Here is a 17,701-nt window from a genome sequence, read left to right as displayed (position 1 = left end):
GCTAGTTGGGGTTCTATCACGTTCATGCATGATATTGGTTAACAATTGAAAAGTCTGGCTGTATAATCTGTCTGCTTTACCCTATCTCAGGTTCTCTAATGCCCTCCAAAAGCCTTCTGTTTTGGAAGAAAAAGAAACTGTTTGTCGGGGTCTCGTTTAGCCAAGTTTTGAGGGTGAGTGCCTATACAAACTAAGAAGGTACCCGTGGCAGATCAAACCGAGCAATAAGCGAGTAGAATGCGTACAATGAAGCTTCATTGGGCTGCTAAGACTAAGCTTGCTTAGTACGAATAATGTCGACCGTAATGAACAACTCTCGAGATGGCCGTCCTTGGAGAAAAAAGCATCTATCTGGAATTGGATATGTGATGCAGCGCGACATTGAACTAGTAGCTAAATTGGGTAAATAGTGCAGTAATAGCCCTCTGTACAAAGGTGCTGACCCAACAAACAACTGATGAATCAGCCTTTTACTACTCTTTGCCATTTAACATGGACGACCATTTGAAGCCACTTGAGTTAAAAATCGAATGCTTTGTACATGCCGGCAATTTTCGTTTCGACGTTTATTTCTCGTCAAAAATATACGGATCATTTGGTTTCTCCACTCAACAACTATTTGGAAGTACTACTAAAAAGTAGAAACGTATTTAACTGACACCTACGTTCTAACAAGGAATCAACTATGCTATCGACGCCATCACTCTAGCTATGGAACATTGTAAACCAGTCTAGTTACCGGCGAAGCTTTTAACGATTTGAAGCTTCAAATTATACTGGTACGTTTACTTTCCGATAAGTTATTAGACATTAAGGTTGTTATTGAAATTTATTTTACGAGATACTATAAACAACTAACTCACCATGGTCAAGCTCAGTACGCCGCGATAACCAGCTGCTTAATGGAACAAGCCAGCAAGCGACTATTGGCTCAAGCCATATACAAAATGCGCATTAATAAAAAAAAAAAAGACGCTCTTTGTTAGTACGAGTTTGATTTACGGCAAATGGTCTGTTAATAGCATTATGAAATTCAAGAGACAAACAGGCTGAGAATTGGAAAAAGCTTACTTTGGGGACTTCCAACTCGATGTATCGTATATTAGAGTGAGCTTAACATAGCTTGCCATATCTGTGATAATTCCATTTTCATAAACAATAAAACTAATTTCGTAAAATTGATTATTTGTATCGTGTGTAATCCTGCCTTGAACGTATACGTTTGCACATTTGTGTACGAGGTTGGTATCTTCACTAGCGTCTTTTCTATAAACGATCTTCATTCTCCGCCGATCTTCAAATTCCGTAGACGCCTCTGTTTTTTGAGTATTCAGGAGATGTTCGTATTCCATCTGTTCCATTTCCAGCGCTCATGCCCTTTGTAGCGGACTGTTCCAACATAAAGTTGATCGTGATGAAGCAAGATAACATCTGTACCTACGAAACGTCGCCGAGAGTCAGGGTTGGCCAAACTGGCCGCTACACCTAACGAAATGGAAGGGAAAAACCTTGAAGAAAAACGTATGATGTGAAGTAAAGTGAAGATTGCACTGTGGAAGAAGCAGTTCGACACAGGAGAATCGGGTGAGGGAAAGCGGGCAACGGAGCAAAGTTTGGACAGTGAGCAGCTATGTTATGACATATAAAAGCCATTCGCCGCAGCGTTATCTCCACCAGAGAAGAATAACCACCATAGCCGCGACGGTCACAGCTAGCAGCCCATACACCCTGACACAGGGAAGCGCGTACGGGATCCACCCGATCCCGAAGCTACCGTAGTTACTATGTTCTAAGGGGAATTCGAAGGCGGGGCTCAGGGAGCAAACCACTAAAGGCGTACACGCTTATGTCTATGGCTGCCACACCATGGACAGGAGAGCCGTATTGGCCGTTGCAGGGGCAGCCTGTCCTGTCTCATACAGCCGCAACACCAACGCGAGAACTACTGCTACTATAACTGCTGTTACAAGCATAGCAAGTATCGCCAGGATAGCACCAAGAAGCTCCAGAGGCTACCGCTTCCCCTGCGACGATTTGCCTTTTGAGACGGTGATCGTCTCGTCGTTGCTGCTGCTTTTTCTTATGCATCATAAATTCCTTTCTTCTAGTGGTGGGCCGGCCTGGGAGCTGTGTTCGCGTCGCGAAAATACAGCGGTGTGTGTGTGCAAAGATGCAGTCTGCAGGAGACTCCTCGCAAAGGCCTGAGGCGCGGTGGGCACACCAGGGACAGGAGAATCCTCACGAAAAGCGGGTCAACGCAAAGGAACACGAGAGGAGAGACAGAAAGAAAGCGAAACAAAGCTATAGAACTACGCCATAGACGACCAGTACAGCTCGGGCAGCCGAGCAGGCGGGGTTACTGCAGCTCTGTACAGCGACGGGGCCGTGCTACTCGGCACTGCACGGCAGCGCGCATAGGCGCGCAAGTCAGACATGGCCTGTATAGAGGAAGAGAGAAGGAAAACGACAAGCAGTACGGGTCCCCCCCTTCAAATGGGCTTTGCAAACTGGCAGAAGAGCCACGTCGGCCGTACCAGGCTCCTGCGGAAGCAGCACCCAGCTATAATAACTTCTGCAGCAACCCAGAAGTAAATGGTGTATGGGGTAAAAAAATAATATTTTTTTTAAATGAATTATTTCGCTTTTCCTTTGTTTGGTCGGTCGACCAGTCGTTTGTCGTTTGAAAACGACGCGTTGTCGGACAGGGTACAAGGGTAGCGGAGAAGCAGCAAAGGCGCGAGGCAGGCGCAAAGCGATGTTGATTTCACATATGAACCCCCTCCACCCTGCACCGTCCCATAGAGCAAGCGCGTACCCCTATATCATTCACGGATCGTCTTGGCCGACAACGTCCTGACCTGGTTCTGTCGTGCATGAAGCTGTTCGCATCCTTAGCGCTTCAGCGGCCACTATTCAGGCGTCGACAAATGACGCGAAGTCGCTCATTTGCATTCATCCGCAGAGTCATTGGCCATTAATGACGAAATGAAAGGTGAACGTGAAGCGTACTGTAGCATCGGATAAAGTGGACAATAAGGCATAAAACACCGAAAAACAGACTGGAATCACGGACGACTATACAGAGTACACCCTGGTCATCTAATATATACATCTGTATGATTTCTTGGCTTATAACCCACCGGACAGAAAATAAGCGGCTCATCAAGGAACTACATCTAAGCGTCATCTCCCCGTGAGATAGAGTGAGATATTTTTAGAAAGACAGAGTGCTATATTTAGAAAAACTGCTTTGTAGCTGAGCGTGGACGGTTTAACCAAAATTGTTACATCGTTTATTATTTCATTTACATATTATAATGCGTTGTGTGTATATTAAGAAACTATTAAGCGTAGGACGGACCACAAAACAGGGTAGTTTCGAATAAAAAGGACAGCTATATTACGGACGATAGTAGCAAATCTCTACAGTTATTGTCGTAAAAGGAGCACATATATGGAAGCAGATACACAGCAAGAATTTGGTTTGCTTATGTTCTATCCTAAATCACCTATCATGAAATAGAAAAAAACGCAATAGATAGCTAGATTTCAGGACATAGGAATATATTCTGGAATCCTGCCACACAAATCAATCGATCGAAAAGGCACCGCACCTCATGGTTTGCTACCATTCGCGTAGACATCGACACCTTAAGACTAACTTGAGTAGTTTGAAATAATAGGCGGCGAGATATTCTAAACTCCCAGCAGACCAGAAGATGGATCATTGCGTATTTGTTCGATTTAAACAGATTATAAGCCCAAGCAAACGAACTGCAAGGCGTTAGAGGATGCGTAAATGCTGGCTTTTTTCTTGCTGAGCCCCATGTCACTGCATCGCATGAATTAACTAAATGCACAGAAAATAAGGAAGCATTTATCTAAATAGAACTATATGGGTTATTATGTTGGTTGAAACTGCCCTTTGATTATATCGAATTACCCAAAATCGTACAGGGGTAAGCAGATAAACCCAGTAGTACGTTGTATGCAGTACGATGTCGAAGAACGCGATGCTAAGCATTGAACTGCAGTTTCGCTATTAGGGTTTCATTTATAAATTGGTCTAGCTATTGTTGGAACGCATTAGTGTGATATCGTATATTTGGTATAAGGGGGACCTGCCCTATTAAATTTCCCAAGGATCACCAAGACCTGTAAACTAGCTTGTCACTGCGTAGGATTCCTTTAGCAACGAGGTAGGCTGATTATGTTCAGAATTCAAGCCACTGTTCTAAGAAATCGAGGTCGTTGACGTATGACAGACTGCATAAACCCTAAAGGCAATCTATCATATCTTAGAAAACCTTTGTGAAACGACATGTGAATTTAAAAAGTTTTTTTTTTTTCGTTTTGTGTTTAGTTCTATTGTGAATGGTAGCAACACCCGCCCACTGGCGATTGGTTTACTATATGTTTAGATAAAAGTGCACCTAAAGTAAATATTTCTATATTGGCTGCACCTAAAAGACAGGCTGGTATTTTCCAAAATTTTCAAGGTCGATTCGTACTTTAAAAGCCTGCGAAGGACTTTGGCTGCGGAGAAGTATGGATTAAATCAATGGTCCAAATGCATCTGTTTGGAATGTCAGCCTTTTTGTACACCATTATCGCACCTTTTGATGGGCTTCTTGGCTAAAAGCAAATGGTCCAAGATACTGCTTTCTAGCTCACCGCATTAAATATATCTCAACGGCTGACAGGCAGATGGACACTAACTACAATCGCCCCATTCGGCAGGGTCTGCATGAAAACTCAGCTCAAATCTTTCTCTTCCTTCAGACTAAGAAATAACTAGCCTAGAGATGTCATAGAAGTTAACGTTAAATACTCATCTATACGTCTACGGATAACTCCTTGTTATTCAATTTCTTGTCTCATCTGTTGCTGTTTTTCTTAGACGAGCTGTGTGGGTCCATGATGGCGAACCTTGTAATAGGATTGTGGAGACACTGGCAGAACACAAAAGCAAGATTGCCCCTCGTAGACATCCGCGCCACACGAACGCAAGAGGAAACAGGCTGCCAAAACAAGCACAAACCGATAGATATGGCAGATTGACTCGTCAGCCGCTTGAGGCTCGGTCTGCAAGTTTGACTCATCTCTACATATACAATTATAAATATGAGACTGATCATAGAAAAAGTACGTATATGTATGTCCCGCAGCGCCTTATACAGTAAATCTTGCCTTTGAACAGCTGTAATGATAATGTATTAGATAAGTCTTAGTATACAGTAGTCGTTAAGTTTTTTTTATCATTTTATAGTTTTCAGCACTTTATAGGATTTCAAAACGCTGATACGTGAATACTTTTATTTTAAGCCCTTTCGACCGCTGCCTGTTGAAAAGCAAGATTGTCTCGTGCGACCTTTCTTTTTTGTCCATAATGGGACGGCAATCTAGAAACTAGAACAGGCTTTTTTGTATGTACCATATCTATCTACCTACCTAATGTCTAACTTAAATTACCAAGGTCTAATAATTTAAACTAAAGTCAACTAAAATACAGACGGCTCCTAAAGATTTGCCGTACTAAATCAGGTATACATGTATCGAAAATAAGAGAAGCAGCTTGTTCGGGGACAGCCTGGACTTAGTACGGATCAAAGTAATAACGGTGTAAGACATCATCCTGGGGCACGGAAGGGCATCATCCTGAGGGGTACGGACGCACAACAAAGACATCTACACTCTCGCAGAGACACGATAGCGTCGTTTCGTGACGAAACAGTGTTCTTAGCTTTGTCGACGTTGCGCAATACCGACTACAATGGTAGGAACAGCGATTTACTTTGTAAACGTTACCTGCGAGACGTAAGAGTGTGGCAGAGCAAACAGAAGATGCGTCAGAGATGCTTTCTCGACACTATATGTCACATCAGACCACGCCGTAGCATGGAGGACCAAGTGAGGCGAATAGAAATACACGAACTGCAATTGAGACTCGGCACTCAGAATTCATTTACTCGTTGCTCGGAAGGACAAACAAATTTTTACACAAATACGGCCTATGCCTTCGTCGATATTTTGCTTGCCCAAACAATCGTACCCACAGACAAACACACACATTCTCATTGAATATATATATGAATGTCCTGCCAACTAGATGACTGCAGTCCTGAAACGCCCTACTAAAAGTGAGGCCGTGGTCTTTTGCTTGGTTGGCCGTTTGGCCGACTGGCTTTACCTCATAGTCGCAATAGCGGCAGTGACGGTTCCTGGCAAATGGAAGTTAAACAAACGCTATTTAGTAAAAACGTAGGCGCAGGGCTCCCTCCGGACAGTGGTCCCGATTCGTTGGCGTCGCCGTCGCAGCTCTTCCGTTACTCTAAAATGCACGACGACGAAGAGTCTCCCAGTGAAAAAAAACGCAAAGTCGTAATTAGGGTTAGGTAAAGAGCGATGGATTCAAACGCAGGAAATGCGTTGGTAGTTAACGAACTATTCTACCAAGAAAATCACACTCGCACAGAAACTCACAAACACAAATGTACGCACACACTCATTCTAAACTCAGACAATGACTTTCACAGAAGTCTATGAATAACGCAATGCTTATCGGTATCTCGGGGTTCAATGTTCAATTGTGCGCGATATGTACACGTATGCATCTGAAAAGTTCACACATGCATACAAATTGGAGTAACACGAGGAAGGGAAAAGGTTGAAGTGAAATAATTACAACGATTGCTTGACTAGGACATCATTGGGTATGATATTAGATTTTTGAGCACCGATTTTGAATCGCTATGATATCCTTGCGCACTTTAATGATAACTCGCATACTCGTTGCAGATGAAAAAAGTTGCATAGGCAACTGGCCAATAGCGGGTCGTTGACTGTGAACACCGTTCGGTTTGTGGTGAGTAACATTGACGAGGATCGTTACAGGCGAGCGAGAAGCGATGTGCTGGGGTACCCAGTAAAGGCGCAAGAACCCACTGGAAGAGGACTGAAATCAATACGGATTTGCATTTAAAAACGCGTGCCTTCTTTGTATGCGCCTTCAGTAAAGACGACTGGTACTGTAGTTGGGGCTAAAAGTGCGAAAGTGGAAATGCAAGAGAGGTTGGTCAAGTGCCCTTTGCGCTATGAAACCAGTATTTGCGCTATCTCCGTCGGTTAGAGTTCTCTCTCTATCTTTCAACAGACGAATAACTAACTCGTACTCGATGCAAAAGATTGCCGGGTCTTCTCTCAGTGACAGAGCCGTGGAAGTAGCAGCGGGTGCAGCGGTATTTGGTGGTTCTCAATATATAATAGGATATGCGGCAAATGGTGGCCACAACGCCAGAAGGCGTATCTGCAGCACGAGAAGAAGATTTTTGCCAAACGATGCGCCGCCCTCAAGTGATCTGTCTATATGAGGTGACTGGTGCAAAGAGTCCTCGAAAAAGACGAGGACTTCGAAGGAATACGAAACCGCGCGCTAAGAAACTGAGAAGAGGAGTGAATTCACCAAAAGATGTGTACTATGACCGGGGCAACTCGCATAGTCTGTATCCGTGGGTTCAATGCCTTTGCAGACCCAAAAGATAGACGGAAAAGTCGAGTACAACTGCATTCCATTCGTGCAGTGCACGCACTTGAATGCAGTAGCAGCGGCCCCGCCCCTATGTAGCAAACAGGCTAAAGCACAAGAAAAAGAGCAGACGAAAAAGAAGGCGCGCCGACGTCTGTTCACTCGAGCAACGATGAGGCGTCTCTCGACTAGGCTGGGGGTTCAGGGAAGAAAACGGACATTGCTGCCAACTACAACTAAAAGAAAGAAGGAAACCCAGAAGGTATTCTGCGTAGAGCATAGTGCGAGTAGTATTGTCATTGGGTAATGCAGCAGTGACGGCCCGACAGTTCAGCAAGTCAATGTCTTCTTTTTCTACGACGATGCCATCCCGGTGTCGCTACTGGTGACGCCGGTCAGCAGCAGGGTTTGTCGTCCACGGGTCTCTCTTCGTCCTTTCTTCATGTGAGACACGGCATGCGTAAAGGAACGTTCGTCAGCATTGTACCGAGTCGAGCTGGTTCGTCCGCCCTTCCAGCAGCTGACTTTAGCCTCTGGCTAGCTGGCTGGTTCACTCAGATGCACCACAGTTGCTCCATACAGAAGCAACGGCGATGAGCGAGGCAAAGCAACTACTTAAAGCTGTCATGAATAGCGTTACGGCGCCAGCGGCGGCTTTCGGCTACCACATCAATAGAACCGTGTGGCGGCAGAAGCCGGGGTATGTAGCGGAATAGCCCAGCGTATACTCGAATGTTACCAAGGATCGGACCTGAAAACCGCAGGCTATTGGTGACCATGGAACAAGTGCGTGGCACTGTAGGAAGGCAACCTAGGTGGATACGATGGGTGTAAAGATCGTTTCTCGTTTTAAGGCTGCTTAAAGGGGGTACCGAGTGCTGACTGACCGCTCCTGATATTCCGCTTTGCCCAACCTTTGTATCACAGCCATTTTTCGCCACGTCTCCTCTGAGTCGTCTGGAACCACCCAGTAACTTCATAGTTAGAACATACATAGGCACACGCACGTGGTGAACACTTATTCTACAGCCGTCCACACAGCTATATAGGCACACGGTGGCCGGTCGCAGCACTCATCGATGACAGTACCACGAGCTACCAAACTAGGCCTACTGCCTAACGTTCCTAGCGGGAAACGGGATGGACACGGAGACTGCTGGCAAGCCATGCCTTGCACTTGTTTGCCTTCTCCTCTATGTGTCCCGGTGGCTCTGATCTATTTCTCACTTTTCTGCTTATCATACCTTGAGACTCAGCTGCTGCCTTCGAATGTGAATAGACAAGGCAATTGCCATGGAATAGGAATACGGGGGAATGTGGGGCATGCCTGCAATCCTTCTGGACAAGGCCTCAGCGACGCTGACACATACGATGAGAAGTATGGAAGAACTCTCAGCAAATGGGGGAAGGAAAAGGACAAGAAGAGAGACACAACGAAATGGCTAGTGAATGGAGACCGGTCAAAGCCATCGCCATCGCTAGAACTTCAGCTGCAGGAGCAGATTGAAGGATCGTTTAGGACACAACCACCACCACCACCGGCAGCAGCAGCAGGAACAAACCGCCAGTCACATGGCGAAAAGTTGCATAGTTGGCCATCTGACTAGCCGCTGCTCCTGTGGCCCTTTTGGTTTCATATCCAGGCAAAAAGAGAGGGAGGGCGATAGAGAATGCAGTACGAAGAGTACACTGAGCTATGCTACGGACTCTGAGGCTTGCGATTACTAGAGGGTAACGGGGAAAGGGGATTGTCGATGAACGAACCAAAAGGACAAATCAGCAAACGCAAAGGACTATGGATCCTCCATCTCCAGCAAGCGATGGTGGGGACGGCGGCCACGCAGGCCGTTTAGTCGGGCGGACGTCCATCTATCGAGCTCCGCATATCCCCTGCCACTTTTCGTCAGCTGCGGTCTCGGCCATCGCAGCCGAAGCTCAGCCTCTTCGAGCCTTGTCATTAGGGGGACGTCGGGTTCGTGTTCCTGCCCTTGAACACAACGAACGAGTTAGAAACGAGTTGGAAAAAAGAGAGCAACCGATGTGAGGTTGAGAAAGAAGACTCTTTAGTCAAGCGACCGAGACCGCCCGCCTGCCTGCCCGTTACTCGCGAAGAGAAGAGTAGAATCCTTTGCCATCAAAAGCATTCCTCCTTTTGTTGACGACATACGCACGCGGCAGGCGAAATATTTGACGAAGTTCGACATCGTCTCAGATCTAAGCAGCAACGGTGTCTTACGGTAGAGTGAAGCGACTTTCCTCTTTTCCGTTCGCAACTCGTTGACGCAAAGGCAACGCTGGAAGCGTTTACTCCAGGGATCCTGCATAATGATAAAGTTCCAAACGCCACTAATGATTTTGCGCCTGGTAGCACTGCTACGGTACAAGTACGGCTGCTGCAATAGATTAGTACGCGTCGAATCGATCTATGGTATAAACGACTTGTAGATAGAAGTAACTTTGTTGAGAAGATACAGCTTCTAAAGCGGCGCCAACTTTCAAACCGACGTGAGTTTCAAAAACGCTAACTGTTTGATAAAATTCAATATGAAAACCAATGCTCCGCTGGTATCAAAACAGAAGCTAATAACATATACCTTACAGCATCTTACCGCAGTGAAGTTTATAAATCTATGATATTCAGAACAAATGATTTTCAATTATGGATAGTAGGTTAATCATAATATCCTATAATTTTAAGCTTTTGCAAAAATCTAGTATTTCACTTTTGTTATAATTATTGCTAGATGTGTTTACGTCGAAATCGATTTTTACTGAGCCTGCTGAACCAACTAGTCAAAAAATACTACTAGTATCTATTAAAGATGCACTTATTTGAAACATATATGGAACTATTTGATACATTTTCTGAAAGTAATACCTTGAACGTTTATTTTGTAAAATGAGTTAAACTGAATCATAAATAATAGATCATAAATACGTGCACTTAGATACAGGTCTGAATAGATATGGCGCAGCTCCCCAATGAGCAACTGGCTTTAACTGAGCCTATCATATATATTCTATTTTTTGTTAATCAGAAAGCTTTCTTGTTCTTCTGCTGCTTTCTTAGGGAAAATATTGTACCTTCCCAGGCTCCAAAAAGGATTTACCTCAATATATATGCAGGTATATACCTTTTCTTCTTATTCGATACGCTTAGCACTTTGTCGAGTTGCACTATGTCCTCACAAGTATATGACGCGTTAGACGACTCTTGGAATACCGCGACGACAAGCTGCTGGTCTGGCCTGATCCACCCTGGTCCATAGAACGTCAGCTTGTCTTTTCCATCTTGGGCTGCAAACGTTAGTCATTCTCGTAAATATGTGCAGCGATTAGTGCTTTGTGTGCAGCCTATCATTCGTCGGTCCCCTAAAACAACTGTCGGTGGACTAGAACCGCCTCGTGTATGGTGTTGAGTACAGATTCGTGTACTTGACCACGCCTGTGGCACGCAGGTCTCTGGTCAGGTCGGCATTACCCGAGTTGTATCAACAACTGTTCCTTCTATTGGTTTGCCGGCGGAAAGCCAGTCATCATCGCTGTCTATAGGGAACAATGGGGACGGACGCACGCAATTTACGAGAAAGCAGCACCTTGGTACACTCTTGTCTTCTACTTGACCAACATACACTCGTGGGACCGTGAAAAGAATCAAGCTGTAAGCGGAAAGACTACAAGAAAAGCAGTCTACCTCAAGGTCCATGTGGATTTTACAACTAAAGTAAGCACTAACCATTTCGATATGGGCTTTCGGCGTATTCCGATACTGAAGGTCCTCCTCTTCAGTCTTACTGCCACACTGTGGTTCTTTCCTAACATGCAAACGCATTTCGGATCCTTACGCATACCGCTGTCATCAGCCACGAGCTCGTGGAACATTAGTTCGCCCAGAAACAGCAATCGGAAGAATAGGACGGTAAACAACACACACACACTGTGTCCTAGCAACTTCGGACCTTTCCTGTTCGTTTTTCTTTTTCTGCTGTTCTTTATGTTGTAAAACTGATTGCTGGTTATCTCTGGCTAATGTGCCACACTTCTCGAGTACATTTATATTCTCTTCACAAGACCCATTCCGACTAGACAAGTATCTTTTGCTTCGGAACCTTGGCCTTCGTGTGCCAGCTCTACTTGACGGCGTTTTTGGGTGAATGTTGTCGATTTGACTTGAAGACATATCATGGCGTCTAGTCGCCTACAGTCCTTAAACTTTCTATCCCTACGTACCACTGATTCACTTTTATGTGTCGTGTTTGGCGCAAACATGTTTGTGGTAAGTTGTGAATTACTTACCGCGACAAAATGGCGCTAAGTCTAGCCCCCGATGTCGACACAGTAAAAACACTAAGTCTCGAAACGACTTGATCTGCCTAGATAGAAGCAAACAGTGATCTGCAGTATGAGTTTGAGGGTTGTGGGCCTTTAGCGTTTCAATAAAAAACGATCTCTACTTCAAGTGTATCCTCGCAGCACCGCTTGGGCACCACCCCACCCAAAGGGCCCACCAGGCCAAGCCCATTTTTCTTTGTCCATGCATCGTCGATCCCATATGTAACTGCCTTCATTTCACCTATTTTATCCCTACTGTCTAACATGATTCATCTCAAGCTATTCTTTCTCTCTTGCTTTCTGCTTCCTTCTCTACTCTCGTCGTAAGTGGGTTATATGAGTCGTGTACCCAAGTTATTCCCAGACCTCATACAATTCGACGTTGTTCTACTGCTGTTTCTACTGGCTGGATGGCTCGTGTCCTTTTTTCAGTACGCCGCCTCGTTTACCGCGTTCGCTACTCTTGTGGCTGTACACTAATAACTCATCTCGGCTGCGCGCCCCCGCTTAACATCGTGCACTTGGCCGGTGTTACTGTGGGCTTTGTGCTACCGTTACACCGTTCGGGGTGACTAGTGCACATCAGGCAAAAAAAAAATCGTAATAGCAGCTTCATGACACTCCGCTCGCAGGCTGTTTCGCTTGTTTTTCCGCCACTCTCCTTTTTCTCAGTCCGTCTCTTGTTGTTGCCGCGAGAACCGCTCCTGAGACTCCTTACTTTCGTCTTTTGCAGTTCGCCCCACAGAAAGAGTCAGTTTGCTTTTACTTAAATGCGGTCGCCTAACTCAGGCTTGGTTGCTCAATCCGAGTTGCCTGCGCTGCCTTAGACTGAAACTTGCCGACCGTTGCCGGTCACTTGACGTGCTTCAATCGTTGAGGGCGAGGATGGAAAGAAGGCAAGAAACAGGGTTTGTTGGCATGAAGGACCGCCCCCCAGAAGGAACGCGTGAACGTTCGAAGCTATCTAGGCCCCGGGGTTATGGGAAGGGAAAAGATTGGCTGGGCTTCAAGCCTGGTGAGAGACATAGAAGCGGTTGGTCTTCGATACGGGGCATTTGCGAATCTCTACGCTTCTGTGATACATGAGAGTTCACTGCTGGGGGATCTTAGAGAGGAGGAAACTATGGAGACTAAGAAGAAGGGCATTTGAAACATTTCGTTTAAGGGGAACTGTCACATGCCAGTTGGCCATGTCAAAAGTTTGTGTTCGCTCACCATTAGTCGCTGCCACTTTGTCCAACAAACAGCCATTACAAGGGTGTGCCGCGCTGAGAACTAGCTAGCTTTGTCTCATTGTTACAAGCGCCATCGTTGTCGTCACTGATCAGCATAAAAACGATGCAAGAATAGAAAAAGACACAGAGAAAACCTGTTCAGATAAACTCGCCTTAAGATGAAGAGGAAAACGAAAGCCTGCAACGGGAAAATTTAAAACAATAACTGTTGTTGGTATTAATAGCGAACAAAAGCAATGGGGCAGTGTCGATTATGTTGGTGCAGGTTGCTTTTGTCGGATTGAATACGAGGTAGGATCAAAAGGGGCCCAAAGTTTAATGCCGTAATACATATTGCGGAAAATGGTATGAAATCTATTTGTTCATCACAAATACGTATATAGACCTATGGAATAGTTAGCGATTATGTATGGCTGCGTGTGCAACACATTAGAATATCTTCTTATGTATGTGCGTCTGCCTTTGACCAGCATGAAGGGTTGTTGCCAATAATGCGGTCCACATATATATAAGTCTCTTCAGATGAGAAAGCATGAAGTTTACGGAAACCTGTGGCATATTTATCGACTTGACCCTTTCGTCACAACGTCACAGCTGGGCCTGACGCCACCAGATGTTTCAGCTTACAAGATAGCATACTAAACTGATCTCTATGGTCGGACTAACGCTTGGAATAGGTTGCCGGACTCGTAGATCTATTCTGTCCAGATTTGATGCCCCTTGTCTGCGCAGCAGTCATCGTCACAGATGACACTTTGTGTTGCTGTCACCGGCCGAAAGTGCAAGACAGCGTTATGCGCAGCTGCGATGAAAACGACCCACTTTTAGCGAGCTAATGCTCTGCTGAGTTCGTGACGACCCAGGTCGAGATTTTTCGTAGAAAGTTTACATGGCGTACACATTTGGCAAAAGTGAATTACTCAAATAGGGTAGGGTTGTGTACAGTAATAAACACTTCAATAGCTAAGTCGACCCGGTGTACTTGCGTATAAGTATGCCTCCGTTAGAGTAGACTACATATTTAGAAATAAAGGATAAGGAAAGATAATCGATTCTATCTCACTTCTGAAGTTAGGTTGTTTTAACATATTTGTTGAACATAATTTGTTAGAGCTGCATTTGATGCAAGGTTAATAAGATATTTTCGGAAACAGCTAAAAAGTAAGATTATCAGAGATGCTCGTAAGGTGAAGACCTGGAGAATATCATATGTACGAATTTTCTCGGTGTAATTATCAAGAGATAGCTAAATTTCAAACTAACAGACAAGAAATCACACCATGCGGGCAAGGCTACGTCGGAATTCCCAAAAGCGTAGATATCTGCTATTTGTCTGTGACTGCATATCGATTTCTAACACTGAACGGAATGTGGAAACAAGAAAAGGCCCTGATGCGGACGCCATATCGTATGTTCTACAACAATGACAGAGCAGGCCAAGAAGCACAGGGTACATCCGGACCGGTAAGAAAACATTGGAAGATTGCAGCACCGCTTAGCGTCTCATTCCTCCCAGAAGAGTTTACATAAACAGCACCTTTACGAATATAGTACATAAAAGAGAAACAAGTAGCAGAACCTAGAAGGAAATCGATGGCAAGGCGATAGGCGACTACCTAAGCCATCCGTTGCAGCGATTTTGACCCCATTTGCTACTCCGGGCTGGCCCATTCTGTTAAAAGGCTAAGTCCATCACGCTTTACCGTATGAGACAGTGAGAATACCAAGTGTGCTTTTTTCAATGGACATAGACATAGGCCAGCGCATATTGTTAAGCCCTAATATGAATTGCGAATGACAAAAATATAGCAACAATGCTGGCTATTATACTCTTCGCACATAACCGCCAAAAAAAAAGTTCAGCTGCAGCAACGATTCCATTCAGTTTAAACTTGGCGGGTTTTATGATACATGCTGTCGTCACCACAAATGAGGCAACTCTACCCACAGAAATCGCAATATTAGGTTACATCTTTAATACTATTGCTACAATCGATAAAGGTCATTATTGTCGATTCCATCTGCCACCCAAATGGTAGCGTTGCCAGCGGCCGACATATCTAATATTCCTTCAACAAACACATACGGCTGAAACAGAGAGGGATATCAGAAAGGCGTGCGCATCAAAGCTTACTCAGTAGCCGCGGTCCGAGCTTCGATCCCTCGGTTCTCCATTGCCTTACTGCTAGAACTATATAGGTGGCGTTGGGTGTAAAGAGAAGAACTCTTCTGCCACGTTTCCGGGCCCCCGGCACCACCTGGTAGGGGGTCGGCTGCCAGTCGTTCACACTACCGCACGGTTCCCACAACCTTCCCGGCGTCCCTCTCAAAGGCTACTAGTTTGGCGTCCCACGAGGCCAACTGCCACTACGTTAAGTTCTCACAACCGACGTTCCCTCACTCACCGTAGCCACAGGTATGGCTGGCATTCCAAAAAAGAGAAAGATCTTATATGTTCTAGACTTGCGCCCGCCACCGCCATTGCCGCCACAAGCCACAGGCGCGCCGCTTCGCCCCTGGGGTTGCAACCGTAACGGTCCCGGTTCGGCCCGCGAAGCCAGAGGCGCGAGAGTCGTTACTCTAAATATCGAGTTCTCACTTGGCCATCGCGGCGGCAACTGTATCAATGCGCTACTCAGGGGGGCATAGCCGTCGCTCCCCCACGCTTTCCGTTGGCTTTGAAAGCTGCTGTGTCAACAGCAAAGGCGAATCGTGTATTGAAGGCGTGTCACCACCCTTAATTATTTTTGTATATGTGTGAGAATTGTATAATTGTAGGAACGGAATATATTGTATGACAGATGAGCTACAATATGAGCTTTTGGTAATTATGTAGTTAATGCTATTTCAATTTAGAAACAGGCTTGCCTAGAAATTCTTACACGGGAGTCTAGCTACCTAACTCTGGTTAAAACAAACTAGAACAAATAGTGGCATAGATGACTTTTTTAGGCTTCACTTACGTGATTGACTTCTAGCTATTTTTTGAATAAAAATAAACACATTTTAAAGTCAAGTAATTGTTTCGGGTATTACGTCTGAGCTGTCATTAAGTATTGGTTTAAGCTGTCGGTCACTTCCAGTATGAAACGGAGTGTATCTAGGCTTGACTTCGAAGCTAGACCATCCAACGAACTATTACGTTTAGCTACCATTTACATTGCCACGAAAACGAGTGCCCATGGTGGGAGGAGGCCACAAGAACCATTCCGCATCTCAAAGCAGTAAAAGTGAAGCCTAAACACTGGCGCGGACGACATGAAGGCTACAAGGCTAAAATGCATCGACATACTCTGAAAAAGTCACTGTTATAGTGCTGAGTTAAAAAAAACATCTACAGCACGGAGTCTTACGTAGCCACGTAAGTCAAGCTAGTCAAAAACAGAAAATGGTCGTTCAAACTTAATGGGAAACTTAACTGCTGGACATTTCGCTACTGAACTCACTATGGCAAAAAATGCTTACCGCCAGCGTGTTCTGCATTGTGAGAACTAGAGGCGCAGATTATAGACAAGTTCTCTCGAATGAAAAGTGCTTCATAAAGGGACGGTCCCGCCAAAATATCCTAAACGATAAGAGCACAATGTATGAACTTTTTTGTAAATTGAATTAAATCCTTTTTGGAGAGGCAAAATGCCAGTAGGTAAGTTCGCATATTTGTAATCTGTAAGAAAAATCGTACCATAACTTAGACATTACTGTCTGTTTATATAAGTGTTGAGTACGTATATGAAGCCTCTTACCGACCACTTCTCCTGAAGAGCCGACTTCTGGTGAACGGGCATAACCTAGAGATACATAGAAACTAGAAATTCTATACCATGCCAAAAAATGTATTCAATTCTCGTGAAACTTTTCAAGTAAACTCCGGCTCGTGCTAGTAGTATGGAACTAAAGGGGCATCTAACGAATATATCTTCCAACTAGGACCACAATGAGATGATCCTGATTTAAATTATGTACTTACATTTCTAGAGTATGAAAATTTAACGCGAGGCTCCGTGCCCGACCGGCCGACTGTCCTAAACCTTTCCAGGCCAAACTCTTCAGACGGAGAACCGCATTCTGATAATTTAAGGTGACTAAGTAAAGAATGGTATAACGGGTAGTTCAATCATCGAAGCCGTTATTAAGCCCGATATCAATCAGTTAAATTGTCTTATTTAGCTTCAATACAAATGAGACATAGCCCGAATCGATAAGAGAGGTGTAACAGCCAGGAACGGTCAGCAGAGCGTGGGCTTCCGTTGTGAGTGAGAGCCTTATATAAGTGTAAAGATATATACATAAAGGAATAAAGATTAAAACATTTGGTTGGTGTGGTCAAACATACGCTGTACGATATGCTTATCATTCTTTTCGGAACTCACGTTTTCTTATAGTAATAAAATTACAAACTGCTTGTAAAAATTGGCAGAGAAAATGGAGAAACAATTGGTCAAGGGTATCGAAAGGGTGTCCACAAAAATTGTTTGTAAAGCAAAATTGTAAAGCACTTGTGGTTAATTTCTTTCAGATCACCTTTCGATTTGATACCGACACTTAGATTCGATGTAAGTTAAAAGCGGGCAGGATTTTATGAGAGAGAAAAATTCTACCAGCCTAACAT

General features: G+C 44.7%; 1 long non-coding RNA gene across 4 annotated transcripts; it reads right to left on the bottom strand.

Moving 5' to 3' along the window:
• Nucleotides 1–4,539: 4,539 nt before the first annotated feature.
• LOC111250266 (uncharacterized) lies at nt 4,540–13,171 on the bottom strand. Of its 4 annotated transcripts, none has more exons than XR_015326495.1 (5): nt 11,262–11,391; nt 10,660–10,822; nt 6,790–6,955; nt 6,191–6,355; nt 4,540–5,021 (listed from the first exon to the last, which is right to left on the bottom strand). It is a non-coding gene; the product is annotated as an uncharacterized LOC111250266 (long non-coding RNA). The 4 variants fall into 4 exon arrangements; XR_002673270.2 differs by lacking the exon at nt 4,540–5,021 and adding an exon at nt 5,478–5,808; XR_015326496.1 differs by lacking the exons at nt 4,540–5,021; nt 10,660–10,822; nt 11,262–11,391 and adding exons at nt 5,478–5,808; nt 13,073–13,171.
• Between the last annotated feature and the right edge of the window lie 4,530 nt (nt 13,172–17,701).

Source organism: Varroa destructor, unplaced genomic scaffold (genome assembly GCF_002443255.2).
Source record: "Varroa destructor unplaced genomic scaffold, Vdes_3.0 BEIS01000004.1, whole genome shotgun sequence".
NCBI lineage: Eukaryota > Metazoa > Arthropoda > Arachnida > Mesostigmata > Varroidae > Varroa > Varroa destructor.
Note: the sequence above shows the minus strand (reverse complement) of the source record. Positions and strands in the feature narration are given on the sequence as shown.